General features: G+C 41.3%; 1 long non-coding RNA gene across 1 annotated transcript; it reads right to left on the reverse strand.

Annotated features, from left to right (window-relative positions):
- Positions 1-13,132: 13,132 nt before the first annotated feature.
- LOC128342114 (uncharacterized) lies at positions 13,133-20,439 on the reverse strand. Its single transcript, XR_008314783.1, has 2 exons — positions 20,352-20,439; positions 13,133-13,323 (listed from the first exon to the last, which is right to left on the reverse strand). It is a non-coding gene; the product is annotated as an uncharacterized LOC128342114 (long non-coding RNA).
- Between the last annotated feature and the right edge of the window lie 777 nt (positions 20,440-21,216).

The raw sequence follows: 21,216 nt of genomic DNA on the forward strand, positions 1-21,216 counted from the left end.
TTTTAGTTCTAAGTTTTTATCCTTTTATTAATAACTTTTAATTTGAAACTTTTAAAATTTATAATTTTAAATGTTTTAGCCTGGTCTTTTAACTTGTTTGATTTTATTAATATTTACTTAACATTGTATCTGTTTTATTAATGTTGTGAGGCACTCCAAGCAGGAATAAACTGGAGGGGTGGGGTACAAATATTTTTGATGATGAAGAAGAAGATATCAGAGAGAGAGAGAGAGAGAGAGAGAGAGAGAGAGAAGCCATCCACATCCAGGTGAATATTCTTTTTTACTTAACATTTGGAGATCATACCAACTGAAGTTGTGTTATATTTATTATATTATTATTGTTTACACAGTCAGACAGGTGTTATTGACTGGTTTGTTTTATCCAGACATCAAGTCCTTCCCAATCACCTGGGATGGCTGAATTTTATTGCCAGTGTTGTTGATGTTGTTATAGATATCGTTGCAGAATATAGGCTGTTCCCAGTAAGGTTGCTTTTTGTAATTGGCTGATGGTGATTTCTGTGGCCCCTATGGTGTTGAGGTGCTCTTCAAGGTCTTTTGGAACTGCACCCAGGGCGCCAATTACTACTGGGATTATTTGGGTCTTTTTCTGCCACAACCTTTCAATTTCAATTTGTAGATCTTTGTATTTTGTTATTTTTTCTATTTCTTTTTCTTCTATTTCTTTTTCTTCTATTCTGCTATCCCCTGGTATTGCTATGTCGATTATTTTGACTTGTTTTTCTTTCTTCTCAACTACAGTTATATCTGGTGTATTGTGTGGCAGATTTTTGTCTGTTTGTAGCCGGAAGTCCCATAATATTTTTGCATCTTCATTTTCTACAACATTTTCAATTTTATGGTCCCATCAATTTTTGGCTACAAGTAGCGTGTATTTTTTGCAGATGTTCCAGTGTACCATCCCTGCTACCTTGTCATGCCTTTGTTTGTAGTCAGTCTGTGTGATCTTTTTACAACCGCTGATCAGGTGGTCCACGGTTTCATCTGCTTCTTTTCAAAGGCGGCACTTGCTGCTTGTTGTGGATTTTTCTACTTTTGCTCTTATTGCATTTGTTCTTAGTGCCTGTTCTTGTGCAGCCAGTATTAAACCCTCTGTTTCTTTCTTCAAGTTGCCATTCTTAAGCCATTGCCAGGTCTTAGTGATGTCTGATTTTCCACTTATATTGTGCAAATATTGACCATGCAGTGGCTTCTTTTTCCATTTTTCTGCTCGGTTCTTGACTTGTTCTTTCTTGTAGGCCTGCTTTGTTTCATTGGTGTTGAATAATTTCTCATTCTTAACCATTTTAAGGGCATCTTCTTCACTGTCCTTGATATATTCTTCAAGGCCTCTTTTCTCCTCCTCTACTGTTTGATGGACTTGCAGCATTCCTCGTCCACCTGAGCTGCGAGGGAAGTGTAGCCTATCGACATCACTGCGGGGGTGCAGAGCATGATTGATGGTCATGATTTTCCTGGTCTTACGATCTAGCATCTCTAGCTCTGCCTGGGTCCAGTCTATTATTCCTGCAGTGTATCTGATAATAGGTATAGCCCAGGTGTTTATGGCTTTTATGGTGTTGCTGCCATTGAGTTTGGACTTAAGGATTTTTCTAACTCTCCTGATGTATTCACTTCCCATTTTTCTTTTCACTTCAGTGTGTGCGATGTTATCAGCCTGGAGAATGTCCAAGTATTTGTAAGGTTCTTTCTCTTCCAGGTTCTTGATCTTGCTTCCATTGGGCAGTTCTATTCCTTCTGTTTTTGTTATTTTCCCTCTGTTCATTATTAATGCAGCACACTTGTCTAGTCCAAACTCCATTGCTATATCGCTACTGAATATACGGACAGTGTTTAGCAGTGATTCGATTTCTGACTGGGACTTTCCATACAACTTCAGACTGTCCATGTACAGCAGATGGTTTATTTTACTTGATGTTTTAGATGTTTGGTATCCGAGGCCTGTTTTGTTTAGTATTTGTGAAAGTAGAGTCATGGCGATTACAAACAACAGAGGGGATAGTGAGTCCCCTTGGAAAATACCTCTTCTAATGCTAACCTGTCCAGGTGTTGTTGTTATTTTATTAAAAATATTTCTATACCGCCCAAAACTTGCATCTCTGGGTGGCTTACAATTAAAATAATTTAAAACCTTAAATCAATTAACAATTAAAATCATTTAAAACAATACAACATTCAAAACCCAATATTAAAAATATTTATTAATTAAAAGCCTGGGTGAATAAATTTGTTTTCAGTACCTTTTTAAAAGTTGCCAGAGATGAAGATGCTCTTATTTCAACAGGGAGCACATTCCAAAGTCCAGGGGCAGCAACGGAGAAGGCCCGTTCCCGAGTAGCCGCCAAACGAGTTGGCAGCAAGCGCGGTCTAACCTCTCCACATGATCTTAACAGGCAGTGGGGCTCATGGTGAAGAAGATGTTCTCTTAAATACCCAGGGCCTAAGCTGTTTAGGGATTTATAGGTAATAACCATCACCTTGTATTTTGCCCAGAAATGTATCAGTAGCCAGTGTAGCTCTTTCAGTACAGGAGTAATATGGTCTCTCCTAGATGACCCAGAGACCAACCTTGCCACTGCATTCTGGACCAACTGTAGTTTCTGGACTATATTCAAAGGCAGCCCCACACAGAGTGCACTGCAGTAATCCAGCCTAGAGGTTACCAGCATATGTACCACAGTACTGAGGTTGTTCTTCTTAAGAAATGTACGCCGCTGGAATATTCACTGGTTCAGATCCAGAAGCACCCCCAGACGGCATACTTATTCCTTCTGGGGGAGCATGACCCCATCCAGAACTGGCAGATCAGTTATACTGAGTCAGACCGTTAGCCATCTAGCTCACTATTGTGTACTAGGGGTGTGCATGAACCGTTTAATCCTGAACTGGTTTGCCTTGAACCAGGCCTGTTTGATGGTTTGTTTGTGTCCATGATAGAACTGAACTGAGTCCGGTCCAAAGTTGACTTGTTTGGGATTGAAGGGTTATGCTTATAATGAGAATCCAGCGTGGATTCCCCTTTACAAGCAAAGGGATAGGGGAATCCTTGAAATTGAAAAGTCTTTTAAAGGGCAGACTGGAGTGTGTGGCAAGGGGGCACCTTTAAAAGTAGATCAAGGTTCTTGCTGGCACAGCAGCAGCAGCAGCCCTTCCTCGAAGCCCCTCTGGCACAACCCAAGCATGTGGTGCTCCATCCAGGAGCCTGCCCATGTGGCGGCGGCACAGTTCCGACCTCCGATGATGTGTGGAAGCCGGAACTGTGCCGTCTCCATGTGGGCAGGTTGCTGGAGGGAGATCTGCGTTCTTGGGCTGCACCAGGGGGGGTTTTGAGGAGCAGTGGTGGGCCAGTAAGAACCTTACTCTACTTTTAAAGGTGACCTCTGACCACCACCCCAGCCACCCTTTAGAAGACTTCTAAAGGATTCTCCCACCACTTTGTTTGTAAGGGGGAATCCTCGCCATATCTCCCTTTACAAGCATACCCTCTCGAACTGCCGAACCAATTCGGTCAAATGGAATGGGGCAGCCGGTTGGTTCGACCAAACCATTTCATGGACTAGTGGTTAGGTTTAAATTCAGTCTGAATTTGAATTGAACCACAAATTTCAGTTTGTGCACACCCCTATAGTCTGTATTGATTGTCTATGGCTCTCTAGTGTTTCAGAGTGAGGTTTTTCCCAGCCCTGTCTGGAGGTGTGAGGGATTGAACATTTGGATTGAACAGCATTCTATGAACCTTGAACAAGATGTCATGAGCAGTGTAGTTCTCTTATTCAAAGCCTCTCCTCCCCTGTTCCTGGAAGAATAATATTTTGCAGCTATTCCTCAATTTGACTGACAAAACTAAACAAATAATCAATGACAAAAAAATTCAGGGGAAAATGCCATTAAATGACAAAAAGTGGCACTGTGACAAAAAGAGAGAGGACTGAACTGATTGCTTGCAAGTATGGTTGGTGTGAAATGTGTAATTTTTACATTATGCTACCCAACTCTTTCAACATGGTTTAAATAATATTATCACTTATTTTATCAGCAATATACTTTGCTTGCTTAAGCTCCATGGCAATTTCTGGTCTCCAGAGTAAAATGTATCTGGTGGAAAATATGCTGCAAAAAAGGAGTAATAGCAACTATAATATCATATGCAATAATGAACTACATAATTAACTAAATGACAGAGCCTGATTTGTTGACAAACTTGAGCAGTTCTCATTGCTTCAGCAAGATTGCTTTGCACTTAGCAAAATAAGTTCATAAATTGGAGGAGATATTTAGGCATTTTAATCAGCATGTTAAACAGGGCATAAATTGGATGGAGTCATGTTTCCGACTTTATGAATGTGCAACTAACTAGTGGCTAGTCAAGTTTGGCCATATTTAGTAATCCAAAGGATCAATGCAGATTGCTGTGGTGGCGATTTTGTTGGGTTGTATGGGTTTTCAGAATTGTTCATCACAGTTTTGCACTCTGTAGTCCAATTTACATTTTGTTAGTGCCTTGTTGTGTGCAAAATGGTTGGCGTGTTTGTGGCAAATTATTTGTATTTGTAATTGTATTTGTAATTTATAACCTATTTGTAATGATCCAAGGGAAATTAAATAGAAGCTTTTCGCACAAGCAGCCCTACCCAGTAGGGATATGCATGAGCCATTTGTGAAGCTGTCAGGGAGGCAGGGAGTAGTTCCCTTTAAAAAGCAGGTAAGGAGCGCCTTACCTGACTTTTAAGGGAACCACTCCCTGCTCCACCGAGCCGGTTCAGCACTTCCCAGAGGTGGCTCCAAACCAGCTAGTGCACACTTCTCCTGCCTAGGCTTGGGCAGCCCTTCCAAGGTAGGGCTGGTCGTGTGAAGTGCAGAGATCCTGGCTGATCCTGGTGCTGTCTCTTGGGGTAGCCCAGGGCTTTAACCCTGGCTTTTACCTGGGTAGAAGGGGGTAAGCACACCTTCCCCTCGGGTCCTCAGTCTAGAGAGTGTTCCCTGGGTTCCTTACAGCACCCAGCTGAGGGAGAATCCCTCAATGCACCATGCTCCCTGTGCAGTGCATTTACAGATTTCTGGAGGCTGGGCTGAATTTTCCTGGCCTCCATATGGCCACACAGCTCCCAGGAGACCTGCTCATGTGGGCATGTAAGCTGCATGGCCAGACCAGGGCTGGAGATTGTTGGGGGTGGGGAGGTAGGTGCCACTTAACTTGAAGGCCATGTGAACAACCTCGTAGAGTGACTGTCATGTACTGGATCCAATTGGATAAACAGAATAGCTTGTAACTTTTGTCCAAATTTGCTCATGAGTCTCTGGTAGCCATTATATGACTCATCCCTACTTGTGCTATCTTCAGAACTAATAGTCAGGAAAGTTTTTAACTTTGTTGTGGTCAGGCTGCCTAGTGACCTTGTCTGTCTTTGTCTATAATACAGCAGCCATGTATTGCAACCTAGCAGCTGCTTGAATGTCCCTATTCCCCATTTGTCCAAACCCAGGCAGGCAGCAAAATTAAGAGGTATATTAAGCTTCTGGTCAGTTACTGCTAGTTGGCCATCATGCACGGCTGGTAGGCAGTGTTTGGCTTGGTAAGTCACATGCTGAATTCGTGTTCAGCATTTCAAAAGATGGGCTTGGCACACTAGCTTGATCTGGCTGCTCTTTAAGATGGGGAGATATCTTTTAAACTAAGGATTTTACTTGCTTCTGCTCTCTTTCTGTAACATGGGATAATTTGGGATTTATAGAGGCAGAAAGTGGGGTTTTATATATACTATCAATTAGAGGTGTGCATGAATCATTTTTTGCCATTCGATCCAACCTTGGATCAAATTGCAAAAATTTGAATTGATTCATTGAACCAGCTATCCACTGCTGTCTGGTTTGATGAATTGGTTTGAAAATCCACAGAAAAGGCCACAATTCACCCATAGGGAACAATGGAGAACTTGATTCACCCATAGTTCCCCATGGGTAGGTCCTAGGGACACAAGAATGGGTTGGGTGGCAGGGCATAATGGGTGCTACCTATCACCCAACCTTCATAAGAAATGGGCAAGCAGGTGATTTTTTAAAAACCTTCACCCCAAACCCCATAGGATCCTAAGTCGGTTTAGGTTTTTAAAAAATGTAAAATTGCCCACTTGTCCATTTATTTTGTGAGTTGGGTGGTAGGTAGCACCCATCATGCTGTACCACCCAACCTACTTTGGCATCCCTAGACCTATCCATGAGGAACAATTGCGTGATCCAAGTTCCCAGTTGTTCCCTATGGGCGAAACAAGCAGTGCACACATTTTGGAACCATGCCTTGAAAAACAACACTACAGAATAGAAGCATACACAGTTCTTCCCAACACAGAACCACACATTTTTCCAAACACACAGTACAACGATGGCCAAAGAAGAATCACTGATCTAGAATCTATTGCCAGCCACAGTACTTGTGCTACAGTAACATCATTGGCACATTACTCTCTCACACACAATTATGACTTCATCCTTACTTTCCAGCATTGCAAGAGCTGCCACAGCAGCATCCTTAGCAGCAGCAAGCATAGCCATAAGCTCAACTACAGCAATGTCTTCAGCCACATTTTGACTGAGTGAGTACACCCTGCAATTGCAGAGCAGATCAGAGTAGTGAGTGAAGGACATTAGTCTCCTAAGGCTAGACATGGAGATGATCTCATAGCAATCACCAAGAAAATACTACAGAGAGAGAGAGAGAGAGAGAGAGAGAGAGAGCTGCTGCTGCTGTCCAATGCCACAAGCCAAACTACAATTCAAAGAAGGCTGGCAGGCACCAGGTTCTGCCTTTATCAGTTTGAGATCCAGCAAAACCAGATAGTTAATATAGCAGCAATAGTACAACATATTATACTCAGTGCAGAGAGGGGAAAAAAATCAAAACTTTCCTTGATTCCTTCCTTCCTCATCTCCTGATGTATTCTCCTCAAGGGCACATAAAGGGCTCTCTCTGCCTCCCAGGCCCTTTGAACACATTTTGAAATCCCCTTCTCTCTCCCCTCAGCCAATGGGGGCACAGTTGCCAATGACAACACTTGATTTGAATGACAACAAGCCAATCAAGAAGCAAGGAGATCTCAAGCCAGTTGGAAGCCAGGGCCAGAAAACCAATCGGCAAGTGGGGGGGGGGGGGGCTGACAAAATGGTCACTTGAATCATGTGAATTGGTTCATGTTGAATTGGAGATAATTTGATTCTAATGTGACTCAGCCCCTGTATTACCAGTGTGATTCAATTCACATTAGAATCATGCAAGTTACCCTGATTCAGTGTTAAGGCTCACTGGAGATATTTTATGGCAAGAATTTCTTTGCAATTTTCATCCAGAAACACCTTCTTCAGAAGTCTTTTGTTCAGAAATGGGGGGGAAATAGCCAACTTAGAGGTTTCCATTCTGCAATTAATCACAGGGCATCAGTCAGAAAGTGTGTGGAAATAACTGGAAAGTTCAGAAAAGTACAGTCAGTCAAAACAAATCTATTGCTGTGCTTGAAATATTATTTCTTTGAAATCATTAGACATATTTGGTATGTTTTAGCAATAGTGAAAGCAGCCAAAAGTAAAGGAAAACTGGCTTCCTTTTTTGCCAGGACAAGCAAAGCTGTCAATGGACTGCTTTAATTCCTTGTCATTATGTCAGTGTGTATTTGTCTGAAATCCCACATTTGTACATGAGAGAACCTAGAAAGTAATGCCCAGCTAGGGCATTGCAGTCCTGTACCTCCTGACTCATGGCAAGGAATACGTGAGAGACAGAAGTATCATGGAGTAGAACCTACCAGAAGTTGCTAGCACTCATTTTGTCTCATTACATTAGACAAGTGTGTCCTTTAATAGACACATTTTCTTCACATAACTGTTTTATATAATTGATTAAACTGATGCTAGGAATTTGAAACCAAACTCCCCAGTTAAAGGGTCTGTCACAAACCCACTCAGTGGTGAACCTATTACTCATTGCTTATGAGGGTGGAAATTTGGTTAGCATCTTCTATAGATATTTTCAGAAACCCATGTCACATTGCATAAAACATTTTGAGAATATCTTCATTGAAATGACTGAAAAATGAACATAACTCTGTGGTGGCAGCTGGGGGAGCACTCTTCAAGAATGATCCGGCCCCCTGCCCTGCCTTCACCACCCGCAGCTTAAGCTGCCCCTTGCTATCTGGGATGGCGGTGGAGGTAGCAAAAGCTCCTTCCGTGGGCCCTCTTCCCACCAAAATGACAGGTCAGGCCGTTTTTGGCCCATTTTGGGGCTCTCTTCACATGCACACAGAGACCCCTTAAATGGGCCAAAAATGGCCCAACCTGTCATTTGGGCAGCAGAAGAGCCCACGGAAGGAGTGTTTACTGCCTCTGCTGCCATCCCCACCTCCGTCTCCCCTCTCTGCCGCCAGTCCTGTGCCCTGCCGGCTGCATCCCCACTGCTGTCTCTGCCACCATCCCCACCTTGGTCTCTGCCACCCACACCACCTTTCCCTAGAAGGGAGGAGAGCTGGTCTTGTGGAAGCAAGCATGACTTGTTCCCTTAGCTAAGCAGGGTCCACCCTGGTTGCATTTGAATGAGAGACTTGATGTGTGAGCACTGCAAGATATTCCCCTCAGGGGATGGAACCGCTCTGGGAAGAGCAGGTTTCCCTCCCTAGCTTCTCCAAGATAGGGCTGAGAGAGACGCCTGCTTGAAACCTTGGAGAAGCCGCTGCTAGTCTGTGAAGACAATACTGAGCTAGATAGACCAATGGTCTGACTCAGTATATGGCAGTTTCCTATGTTCCTATGAACAGGTGCTGTGTGTGCCCTGCTGGCCCCATCCCTGCTGCCACCATCCCACCTGTCATGGCTGCATCCTATCTGTGTCTCCTCCTCCAGGCACGGGCTTGCCTTTTCATTGGTCTATTATAGTTGTTGAAAATATCCCATAGTCTGTTACACTGTAGGATATACAAAATCACTCATGTAAAGTTTTTAAGTACTTGGGCAATTTGAAAGAGAAACATAATTACAAAGAAACATCATTTCATATCTCTCTCTCTCTCTCTCTCTCTCTCTCTCTCTCTAATTCGTGTGTGTGTGTGTGTGTGTGTGTGTGTGTGTGTGTGTGTATACACACACACAACACCCCAAACCTCTGGGTGTTTCACTGTAACACAAAACAAACTGAAATGGAAACTAAAGCCTTAAAACAATTTAAAATCACAAGCCTTGTTAAAAAGCTTAGGTGAAAAAATGTGTTTTTAGAGACTTTTAAAATGTTTTCAGAGATGGGGAGGCTCTTATTTCAGCAGGGAGCGCATTTCAACATCTCGGGAGGCAACAGAGAAGGACCATTGCTGTGTAGCCATTAGACGAGCTGGTGGCAACTGCAGATGAACTTCTCCAGATGATCCCAATGGGAGATGTGGCTCATAGTGAATACCTTGTGCCTAAGCTGTTTAGGACTTTATAGGTTATTACCAACACCTTGTGTTTTTACTAGAAACGTATTGGTAGCCAGTGTGGTTCTTTTAATATAGGAGTAATGTCGTCTCTTTGAGATGACTGCTGGCAATAATTTTATTAGGGCAATTAAGACAATTTATTCGGAGCAATATGCTAAGATTATTGTAAATGGGGAATTATCAGACAACTGTGTAATACAAAAAAGGGACTAGACAAGGATGTCCACTTTCCCCATTGCTTTTTATATTGGTTCTAGAAGTGCTTTGTAGAACTATCAGAGAAGATGATAAATTACATGGTCCTAAAATTGGGAAACAGGATTATAAGCTGAGAGCCTTTGCAGATGATGTTGTGCTGTTTCTAGAGAATCCAATGGATAAGATTGAAAGACTCTTGGATAAAATACAACAATTTGGTCAGCTGGCTGGATTCTATATAAATAAGACCAAGACTAAGGTTTTAACTAAAAATATGGATCAGAAAGCTAAAGACAGATTCTCTGAAATAAGTGAGTTGAAAGTGGAGAAGAAAGTTAAATATTTAAGGGTCTGGTTATCAAATAACAACTCCTTTTTGTTTATAAATAATTATGTCAAAATATGGAATTCAGTGAAAATTGATCTACAAAGATGGTCTAAAATGAATTTGTCTTTAGTGGGAAGAATTTCAGTGGTGAAAATGAAAGTCTTGCCTAAAATGTTGTTTCTCTTTCAGACTATTCCCATAATTAACACTTTAACTTGTTTTAAGCAATGGCAGAAGGACATAATTAAGTTTGTTTGACAGGGGAAAAGACCAAGAATTAATTTTAAGAATCGAACAGATGCAAAGGAAAGAGGTGGTCTTACCTTGCCAGACTTAAGGTTATATTTTGATGTTGTTTGTTTGACATGGTTAAAAGAATGGATAACGCTAAGAAACCCTAGAATTCTTGATTTGGAAGGATTTGACAGAAGGTTTGGATGGCATGCGTATTTGTGGTATGAAAAAAGTAAAATACATAAAGATTTTTTGAACCACTATGTGAGAAGGAGTTTAATGAGGGTGTGGTTAAAATACAAAAATTGGTTTGAACCTAAAACTCCGTTATGGTTATCTCCGATTGAAGCCTTATCACGTAAAGAAGTAAATATGCAAATGTGTTGGGGTACCTATAGGGATTTGTTACATTTTCAGGAAAAGGATTGTAAGTTAAAAAGCTTAACTGAAATACAAGATTTGGTTAGAGATTGGTTTCACTATTATCAGTTAAATGAGATGTATAAGAAAGACCTTAAAGACGGATTTGAGGACCAGACTTCAAATTTTGAGAAGGAATTATGTCAAAATGATGAAAAATTACTGTCTAAAATGTATAAACTGTTGCTTTTGGAGGAGACAAGAGAGGAAATGGTTAAAACGACTATGATAAAGTGGGCTCAAGATGTGGGGCGTAATATAGAAATGGCAGCCTGGGAAAAGTTATGGAAAAATGATTTAAAATTTACTGCATGTTATGCTATAAAAGAAAACTATTATAAAATGATGTATAGATGGTATCTGAAAAAAAATTGGCATTAATGTATAAAAATGTTTCAAACAAATGCTGGAAGTGTGGACATTTTGAAGGCACATTCTTTCATATGTGGTGGACCTGTGGGAAGGCTAAAGCCTATTGGGATATGATATATAATGAATTAAAGAAAATATTTAAAATGACATTTCCTAAGAAGCCAGAATCCTTCCTGCTGGGAATAACACAAGGTGCAATTTCTACAACTAATTTAACATTTTTTATGTATGCCTCTACGGCGGCTAGAATTATATATGCACAGAAATGGAAGACCAGTGAACTGCCTTCAAAAGAAGACTGGCTGATAAAAATTTTGGAATATGCGGAGATGGCAAAACTTACAGCACTATTAAGAGATCAAAACTTGGAATGTTTTAAAGAAGATTGGAAACCATTTTTGTTGTATCTAAAGAATTATTTTCCTACTATGGACTTGACAGCAGGGTTTGAAATTTAGTAAAAATCGCAGGTTGGTTAGATTAATTATGTTTGTAAGGGTTTGAAATTATGTTTTGAATTATTATTATAGCAAGGGTAAATTTTATAGTTGATGATTCACGAAGAGATGTGAGCGGGAAGTCCACCTTTTTTGTGTGTATTTGTAATGAATGATAATATCACGGTTGTTAAAATTAATAAAAATTGAATTTGAGATGACCCAGAGATCAACCTGGCTGCCGTATTCTGTACCAACTGCAGTTTTTGGACTACGCACAAAGGCAGACCCACATAGAGTACTTTGCAGTAGTCAATTCTGGAGGTTACCAGCATATGTACTACTATTCTGAGGTCATTTATATCAAGGAATAAGATGCAGCTGGCGTAGCAGCCAAAGCTGATAGAAAGCACCTCTGGCCACTGCCTCAACCTGAGACACCAGTGAAAGGTTTGGAACCAGAAACATTCCCAGACTGTGTATTGGTTCCTTCTGGGGAAGCATGACCCCATCCAGAACCAGATGGGTATAAGACCTGGTTTATTTATTTATATTTATATTTGTATTTATATGTGCTTCAGGTCTCTGTCAGACTGTACTCTCATGAGGTAGGCCATCCAACTGTAGGGGCCCCCACTTATGTGGGATTCCCAGTATCTCTGGTTAATAATAGAACTCATACTCCATACCTTCCCCTCTGCACTCAACCCTTCTAGATTTCCAAGGAGTCTGGTCTGCTCCATGTGTCCAAGCGGTTTCGGGTGGGCAGAGTTGGGAAAGATTGCAGACTGATACTATACCCACAGCCATACAGGCAGGACTGGGACTGGCGTGCTGTATATAAATTTGCTGCCGTGGGGTACAGTATCTGCAGATTTAAGCAAACCCTGGCAAACCAGGTGGCCATGCGGGGCAAAAAAAAACCCCACGGATATGTGTTGCAGGGAGACCAGACTGTTAGAGGGGGTGCTTGGTTCATGGCAGTCACCAGGATTGGGAAATGTGTTGCTGGGTTACTCTTCCCTGGAGCTTTCATGGATTAGGGTGTGTGCACAAAACCAGTTTCCCCGGCTCAGTTCAAATCCAAACAGGTTTTGAACTGAGCTGAACCAGTTCGGTTTTGCTCCCCTCTGGACCGGGCCCTAGTTCGGTTTGAATTTGAACCAGTTCAGGCCCGATTCAGAGCCCTACCGGCAAAGGGGAATCTGGCAAGGTAAAGGTAAAGGGGCCATGGGAGCGGGGGGCTTCTATCTTTATTTTAAAAGTACTCACAAGCCTCCCATATAATCTGAAATACCTGCTGGCAGCGCCCATGGTGTCCATGGCCGGCTCAGACTTCATTTGAGCCCATTTCGGGTTTCTGTGCATGCATGGAGGCCATTTCTTTGACCTATGTGCATGTGCATGGGCCATTTCCGTGTCTGAACATGGCCACAGTGTTCCTGTAATTTGTCTGTACCTCCCACCCATTAAAGAGGTGGTAGCATTTGTTTTTCTGCTTGAACACCTAACCTAATAGATCTGCCTAGTCAGAGGCTGTTCTGACAGGATTTCATTTACATACATTTGAAAAAGCTAACATTTCCCCCTGCTAACAGTTCTTGTCAAACAGTGATTGCACTCAAACTCTTCATCCAACAGATATGACCAAAACAAGGGATAAATTGGGTTATTGAAGCATTATTTTGTGTTTCTGTCCTCTGAATTGGTGATGTAATTTATAAAGTTGCTCATGACCTTTTCCTCTGAAGATCTTCAAATTGCATCATGACTAAGGAGCAGAATATCTAATTTGACATAAAACGATCTTCCCTTTCACCTTTGCCTCTTCTAGTTGGCTAATTAGATGCATGCCCTGCAAAAAAAGAAAAAAGAAAATGAAAATGAAAAGATGCAAATACTATGAAATACCAAGATTAACACAATACAGGAGAGACTCTTGCCTGTAACCCTGTAGAGCCACTGCCTGTCAGTAGAGACAATAGTGAGCTAGATGGACCAATGGTCTGACTCGGTATAAGGCAGCTCCCCCCTCCCCCGCCCTCTCTCATTATTATTTTTCATCAGAGATCACTATCATGCAGTTTCAGTCTGTATGTGTTGAGGAACTATGTGAATGAGTAGCTGGGCGGAGGGCGGGGAGGCAGCCAGGGTGGGGAGAGGGGAGTGGGAACAAACCACACCTGCAGCTTGTTTACCACACACACACACACACACGCATCTGCTTTGCCCATACAGGCTGTTACTGCCACCATGTTTAAACTAAATTTAAAACTATTTCATTTTAAAGATATTTAACTCTGTCAGTTAAGTATACCACATCTGATGAAGTCTCACTATGGTCTGGAAGGTCAAGAGTGACAGTAAATCAGCTTAGGAGCATAGGAAGCTGCCATATACCGAGTCAGACCATTGGTCTATCTAGCTCAGTATTGTCTTCACAGACTGGCAGCGGCTTCTCCAAGGTTGCAGGCAGGAATCTCTCTCAGCCCTATCTTGGAAATGCCAGAGAGGGAACTTGGAGGAAACTTATGCTCTTCCCAGAGCGGCTCCTTCCCCTGAGGGGAATATCTTACAGTGCTCACACTTCTAGTCACCCTTTCATATGCAACCATGGTGAACCCTGCTTAGCTAAGGGGACAAGTCATATTTGCTACCACAAGACCAGCTCTCCTCTTCCTGCTTCCTGTCAGTTCATTTCTTTGATTTGAGTGTTCACATTTAAGGATGTTCTGTTTTTAAAAGGCTCTTTCAGGGCACTGGTCTATCTCATGTGGGATATTCAGGAGAGAAAAAAACATGTTACTATTATTACTATGAATATTTACCTACCACTTTTCAAGAAGTGAAAAGAAGTGTACAAACTGGTTTATACAGAAAAAGGAATAAGATTGCCCCCTGTACCAAAAGGGCTCACAATCTAAAAAGAAACCTTAGACATATGAGTCACTTCTTTAAAAGGTGCCGCTTTGCTCAGTTAGCGGTAGTCACTGTTGAAATGAGTTTTAAGAGAGAATGGGTAAAAAGCAGAGCCACACTACATATATGATTATATGATTATCATATACTACACATATGATTATCCCCCTGCTAACTTGGGAAAGAGGCGCCTTTTAACATGGTGATTCTCTATATTTAGCAGGGGCAGAGTAACTGGCCCTATCCACCCCCAGCAGCACAGTACTTCCAGTGACTGCTGCTGGTGTCTATCTTGTGTTTCTTTTAGATTGTGAGCCCTTTGGGGACAGGGGACCATCTTATTTATGTATTATTTCTCTGTGTAAACTGCCGTGAGCCATTTTTGGAAGGGCGGTGTAGAAATCGAATAAATAAATAATAATAATAATATTTGATTTTCACTGGGAGAGGTGGCATCCAGAAATGTATGCCTGCTTCAGTTCTTTCCATGCAAGAATTAGTACCGAACACCCATCAAGTTTAGGGGAAAGGGCAGACAACCCAGTGGTTGGATACTGCAGAAGGTGTTTAAGCTTGTGCCTAGGGTACCCAAGGACAAAGTTCTGAGTATCAAGAATGTGGCACATGAATTAAGGTTTCTACTGGGATTTAACTTTGTCTGCAAGGTGGTAGGGTATCCCCTAGTGATTGAGGCTCTATGTGCAAACATCTGAAATTATTCCTTCTGTATGTGCTGTCTTTCCATACCTGTATTTTCACATGGGGTTCTCCTACCCAAGCAACTCACCGAATGAAAATGGTATAGTGAAATTACTTTTATGAAGATTTTACCATGCAGGCACAGGGAGTGATCCATGTTGCCCTGATAGGAGGACATGGGAAAACAAGGTAAAAAGAATGGGGACTGCTAGTCTTGGCCAATTTCACTGACGGCACAAGGAAGGAAAATGTAATGTCTTCCTGCCAAAAATTATTGAGTTAGATATACTCATGGCACAGCTTGGTTAGACTATTTTATCAGACTGTGAAGAGAGCCAGAGAGAGCAGGACTTCAACTTTGGGGAAGGGAATATGTCTCAGAAGAAGAATGTCCTGCAGGAGGCAAAGCCCTCCTCCCACCCTTCACATGCATTCCAGTGATGATCTGTGTGTGATCAGTTCAAATGGTAAATTCTTGAGCTCAGGCAAAGATGCTTTGTAGTATACCCACCTCTTCCAGCACATACATACATATAAGGTGCAAGAAGAGTAGGAGGATAAGATTTATGATCCATGACTGTTTGGGGAATTGCTAAGCTTTAATACTTCCATCAGATGTCCAATCATCTGCAGATCTATAAAGAAAGGAGTCCAGGAACAGCTATTGTTTTGTTCATATGATGTCATCAGGTGGATCAGAAATGTTCTGCCATCTTTGAATGCCAGTATTAGGATGACAATCCACAGGTTGTTAGGGATCGTAGTGAGTTCCACACACATTAATGTGCCCAAGGATTTCAACATATTGACCTGTTGAATTGATGATTGGTGCTGACTTGTGTGGAGCATAAGAAGGTAGAGTTAGTTTAGAAGTGGAGGCCAAGTTCAGAACATTTTAAAACAACAGGATTAGGCTGTTTAAGAAAGCTGCAAATTTTAATTTTTCTTCCAAAGTGCTGCCATTCTTGGTCTTTTTTTCCAATTTTGTTGTTGAAAACATAAAACAGCAGCTTTTCTGCATTAAGTTTCTCCCCCTTAATTTTTTTGTTTAGTTTTATATGCCCTTCAAATGCTTGGCTCTTGATGGGAAATTTCATTGTTTACATTTAACTATCCAGTGCTTTTTCTTCTGACAAATTTAACTGTTTGGCCTTTTGTAAGTGGATAGAATTAGATGTGCATTTTTCTATGGAGGTTGAAATCATGAATGTTGGTTTCAAGGAGGTTGTGCCATGAGTTTCAAGGTTGTGTGAGATTTTGGTTTCCGGAAGCCCCATAGAAAATGTCTGAAAAATAAGCAGTAGCCAGGGAATTTTGCAGAAAACACATTTCTACTTAATTTGTTTTTGAATTGTATGTCATTTCTGAAATAAAAAAAAACTTTTATATTGCTCCCTAGATTTTACACTGACTTGGTTTAGCTTTTTATTCCTTTCCCTGGAAAAAATAAAGTGATGACTTTAATAACATCAATACAGAGACTCTAATAAATGAAAAATAACAGCAGTAGAAAAGCTTAATTGAAACAAAGATTATTTGGTTTATGTTCTTCAACTGAAAATGCTTTGATCACATTCTACTGACTCTCCATGTCCCTCCCCCACTCAAGGATTTTCTCCTTGCTAGCGGGTGCCTCCTATTTGCTTGTCAGTGCAACTATGTTGAGGCCTGTGGTGAATTGCGTTAGGGTAATGTGGGCTCAATCTATCTATCTGTCTGTTTGTCTATCTATCTATGCCTGTGTTAAATTGCTTTTGGGTAATGTGGGCTAAGAGAGAGAGAGAGAGAGAGAGAGAGATGTCCTAACACTGATTCTTCCTTGTTCAGTTGAGCATTCAGAAGGGAATATGTGGAACAGTTTAGGAAGCTACTCAAGAGAGATGTATTAAATACAAAGAAAGTCATATTCTAAGAAATTTCTGACTCATCTCCACAAAAGCAATCTCATACCACAAAAACAACAATATGTATAAATTCTGAAATGTACCTACCTGTAATCCCCACCTGCTGATTCAAATGACAGGAAATGCTAATTTGGCACACATGTGGGAGAATATCCCTTGAAAATTCATTGTATGATTAATTTTCTATGACCTGACCTGATGTTCTCACTTCAATGTGGGAAGATATGTCAGCATAAAGAACAGTGCAACCTCTGAAATTCTAGGGTGCATTAAAACTCAAGATGTAATGTTTCTCTCGTGAGACCTAATCTGATTCAAACCTCAGCAATTAAATAATGGAAAACGTTTAGAATGCATTTTAAGTGGGATGGTGATGGATATTTATCTATGTATTGAATTATTTATAATTCAGTCCTGACAACAGGACCCTTGCAGTGGCCAACAAACACATTTAAAATAAAATAATTACAACAAAATAAAACAATGCCGCAAATAGCAATTTGTATATAACTGGCAATAAAAGTTAAAGAGCAAAAATGCAAGTGCCTAAGCCAAAGACACAAGGGAATAGGGTCATTTAAACAAAAGATCTAAACCCCATCAGAGAAGGGGCCAGCCAGGCTGGGGAGGTGAGGGGTGACAATTCCAACCAACCCAAGAGAGTAGCCATTCCTTCGCTAAGTTTCACAGCTGCCACATGAGCTCTAACAAAATCCCTTGTACAGTTCAATGCATATGCATAAGCATGTTTACTCAGCTCCCATTGCATGCAATAGACTTCGTCACTAATGAGTATTGCAAAAGTATCTTACATCCCTCATGTACATGAATCTTATCTGAACCTGTGTCTGAGCATGATGGGGGGGGGAAAGTTAGCAACAAAAACAGGAGTCCCTGCTCTAACTTGGCTCTCACTACATGTGCAAATTTCATTATTTCCGTTTTCAGGAATTTTTGCTGGTGGGAAGACACTTCAGGCTTATGAGGGCGGAGCAAGAGCTGCACAGCTCTCACGGACATATTCCTGGATGTGAAAAGGCTTTTGTGGGAAGGAGAAGGCAATAACAGTTTTAGGGACACATAGGAACACCTCAATGGAATAATTTGTGATGATGTCATCCACCCCAGTTCAAGATGGTGGATGTGTGAATGTTCGAGGTGAAAGTGGGCTATCTTGTGGATTGTCTAACCGATTTGATCCAAATTTGGTACAGCTGTAGTGAGTGACACATAGGAACACCTCAACAGCATAGTTTGTGATGACGTCATCTACACCAATTCAAGATGGTGGATGTGTAAATGTTTGAGGTGAAAGTGGGCAAACTTGTGAACCACTGAACCAATTTCAAACACATTTGCTACAATGTGTAGGGACACTATGAGGGTATTCTCACGATGGGGGAAAACTGGGCTAAAGAAGCCCAGCCTGGTTTTTCCCCATCATGAGAACCAGCAGGCTTGTGGGTGAACCCAGTGGTTCTCTGGTGGCCCACTCTCCCTGCAGAAACCCCTCCGGTGTTTCACACCAATTGTGTGAAGCGACTCTATGGGGCTATTCTCACGACGAGCAAAAATCGGGCTAGGAGAGCCTAGCCCAATTTTTGATGGTCATGTAAATGCAGGTGAGCCTGGTGGTTTACAAGCTGGTAACACACTTAATTGCCTCTGCCCTTAGCCGAGGTTAGTGGAGTGAGTTCTCCGCTAACCCCGTCTTTGTGCTTGTGTGTTGCCGTGGCGCATTGTTCTTTCTACTGCGAGCTGTGTTCCAAATATATTGCTCCTCTCATTCTTAGATACCCTGACAATTCAGATGAATTTTATATAAACTTATTTCTTTCTGATAAACACACTTATGTCTCGCATTCAGTAGCCAAATTCTGTACAGCTGCAATTAAAATTTGCTCATGGTGTGTCAGAAACGGACAATTTTAATTGTCCCTCCTTTTTCTTTTTAATTTTGTTTTCTCCTATATATTTTTTTATCTCAGTCTTCTATGTAACTGGTTTTTTTATATGTATATGCATGTATGTGTTTATATTGATATCTACCCTCAGGGTAGATTTATTTGATCAAAAATCACAATAAACTGTACTGAACTGAAAAGCTTCATATTACAAATACATACACACCTGTTTCAGATGTTCCATGTACCATTAGGGGCTACCTTTGACTAAAAGCTTGCTGAGAATAATAATTAACTGAAGATATAAATAGAAGGGCTGATGGAGAGGATTGGGTGTGGGGGAGAATGTCATTGTGTCATGATTTGGGCTGCACCTGCAGTCATCTTCTGAATCATAATTAAACTCCCATAGCTGGAGAGTTGTACTAATGATGCAATAGAGGAAACATTCAAATATATTTTCTTTGATTGATTGAATAAGTGCCATCAAGTCGATGTTGACTCTTAGCAACCACATAGCTAGATTCTCTCCAGGACAATCTGTCATCAACTTGGTCTTTAAGGTCTCTCGGTGATGCATTTGTTGCTGTCATAATCAAGTTCATAGTATCATACACCTTGCTGCTGGTCATCCTCTTCTTCTCTTTCCTTCAACCTTTCCCAGCATTATGGACTTCTCAAGGGAGCTGGGTTTTTGCATAATGTGTCCAAAGTATGATAGTTTTAGCCTGGTCATTTGTGCCTTGAGTGAAAATTCTGGATTGTTTTGTTCTGTGATCCATTTCTTTGTTTTTCTGGCTGTCCATGGTATCCTCAAAAATCTTCTTTTTGTGCTTTTTAATTTATTAATAAATGATCAAGAAGTAGGAGAAAGCAGCAAGGTGGCCAAATTTGCAGATGATACCCAACTCTTTCGGGTAGTGAAATCCAAAACTGATTGTGTGGAGCTCCAAAAAGATCTCTCCAAACTGGGTGAGTGGAGGACAAAGTGGCAAATGTGGTTCAGTGTTGGCAAGTGATGCACATTGGGACAAAAAAACTCCACTTCAAGTATATGCTGATGGTATCTGAGCTGTCAGTGACTGACCTGGAGAGGGATCTTGGGGGTTGTGGTGGACAGCTCGTTGAAAGTGTCAACTCAATGTATGGCAGCTGTGAAAAAGGCCAATTCCAGGCTATGGATTATTAGGAAGGGGGTTGAAAATAAAACTGCTAACATTATAATGCCCTTATACAAAACTATGGTGCAGCCACACTTGGAGTACTGTGTACAATTCTGGTCACCACATCTAAAAAAGGACATTGTAGAACTGGAAAAGGTTATTTGGCAAGAGTACAGAATTCAAAACAAACAAGCTTGCTAGCCTTCTCTCCCAAGGACTACCAGGTTCTAGTAGGACCAGCTCCCTCACTGCTATCTTCCCTAGCAGATTCAGTTCAGACCAGGCCTACCCTACCTTCCAGCTCACACAACACTCAGCAGCACTCTTGATCACAGAACTCTTCCATCTCACAGCTCTCCTCCTTCTGGCTGTTCAACCCTCCCTTTTATCCAGTTCCAAAGAGATACATTAACCAATCAGTGAGTTTCTTCCCTCAGGCAGCCAAAACCTTCTGGTTGCCTGGAGACAACCAATCACAACACATTGTAACTTTCCCTCCAAAATTCTGCAGCAGACAACCTTTACCTCAGACTTGGCTGTTAGAGGTTGTAATTGAATTCACCAGCACTTTTGTAATTGAAGTTCACCAGTTCCTCCCTCCTTTTTTCTATTTCTGATTTGCTGGTGCTGCTTCATTTTTCTCCCTCCTCCCTCTTTGTTCTGCCTACTTTTTAACCCCTGCAGAGCCTGGAGGGGACAAAGAACTGAAGAAAAACAAACCATAAAACATAATGAGAAGGAGTGATTCCTTCACAGGTTGCAAAGCTTCCCTTGCACAAAGTCTCAACTCAGAGCAACTGCATGAACAAGCATCTAGTTTTACATTTGAATTGGGATAGATCTCACGATATCTTCTAGAAGAAGTATCTTAGGGGAATAATTTATCTTATCTTTTGGTGAAGGAATACCAGATGGACATATGGGTCGTTTTCTTGCAAATATCTGCAATGTCACAGAATATCTGCAATATAATAGAACTACAAACTTAATGAAGTGAAATGATGCAAAAAACCTTCTTGTTTCCATATGCTCTGTAATTCTGCATTGTAACCTGAGGAAAACCTTGGCCAATATTTCTCCTTGTCCCTCACCTGTATATCTTGCAAGGAGATGATTTTTTAAAACTGGTGCAAGATTTCTTGCTTTCTTTCTAGAGCAG

Source organism: Hemicordylus capensis, chromosome 2 (genome assembly GCF_027244095.1).
Source record: "Hemicordylus capensis ecotype Gifberg chromosome 2, rHemCap1.1.pri, whole genome shotgun sequence".
NCBI classification, from domain to species: domain Eukaryota; kingdom Metazoa; phylum Chordata; class Lepidosauria; order Squamata; family Cordylidae; genus Hemicordylus; species Hemicordylus capensis.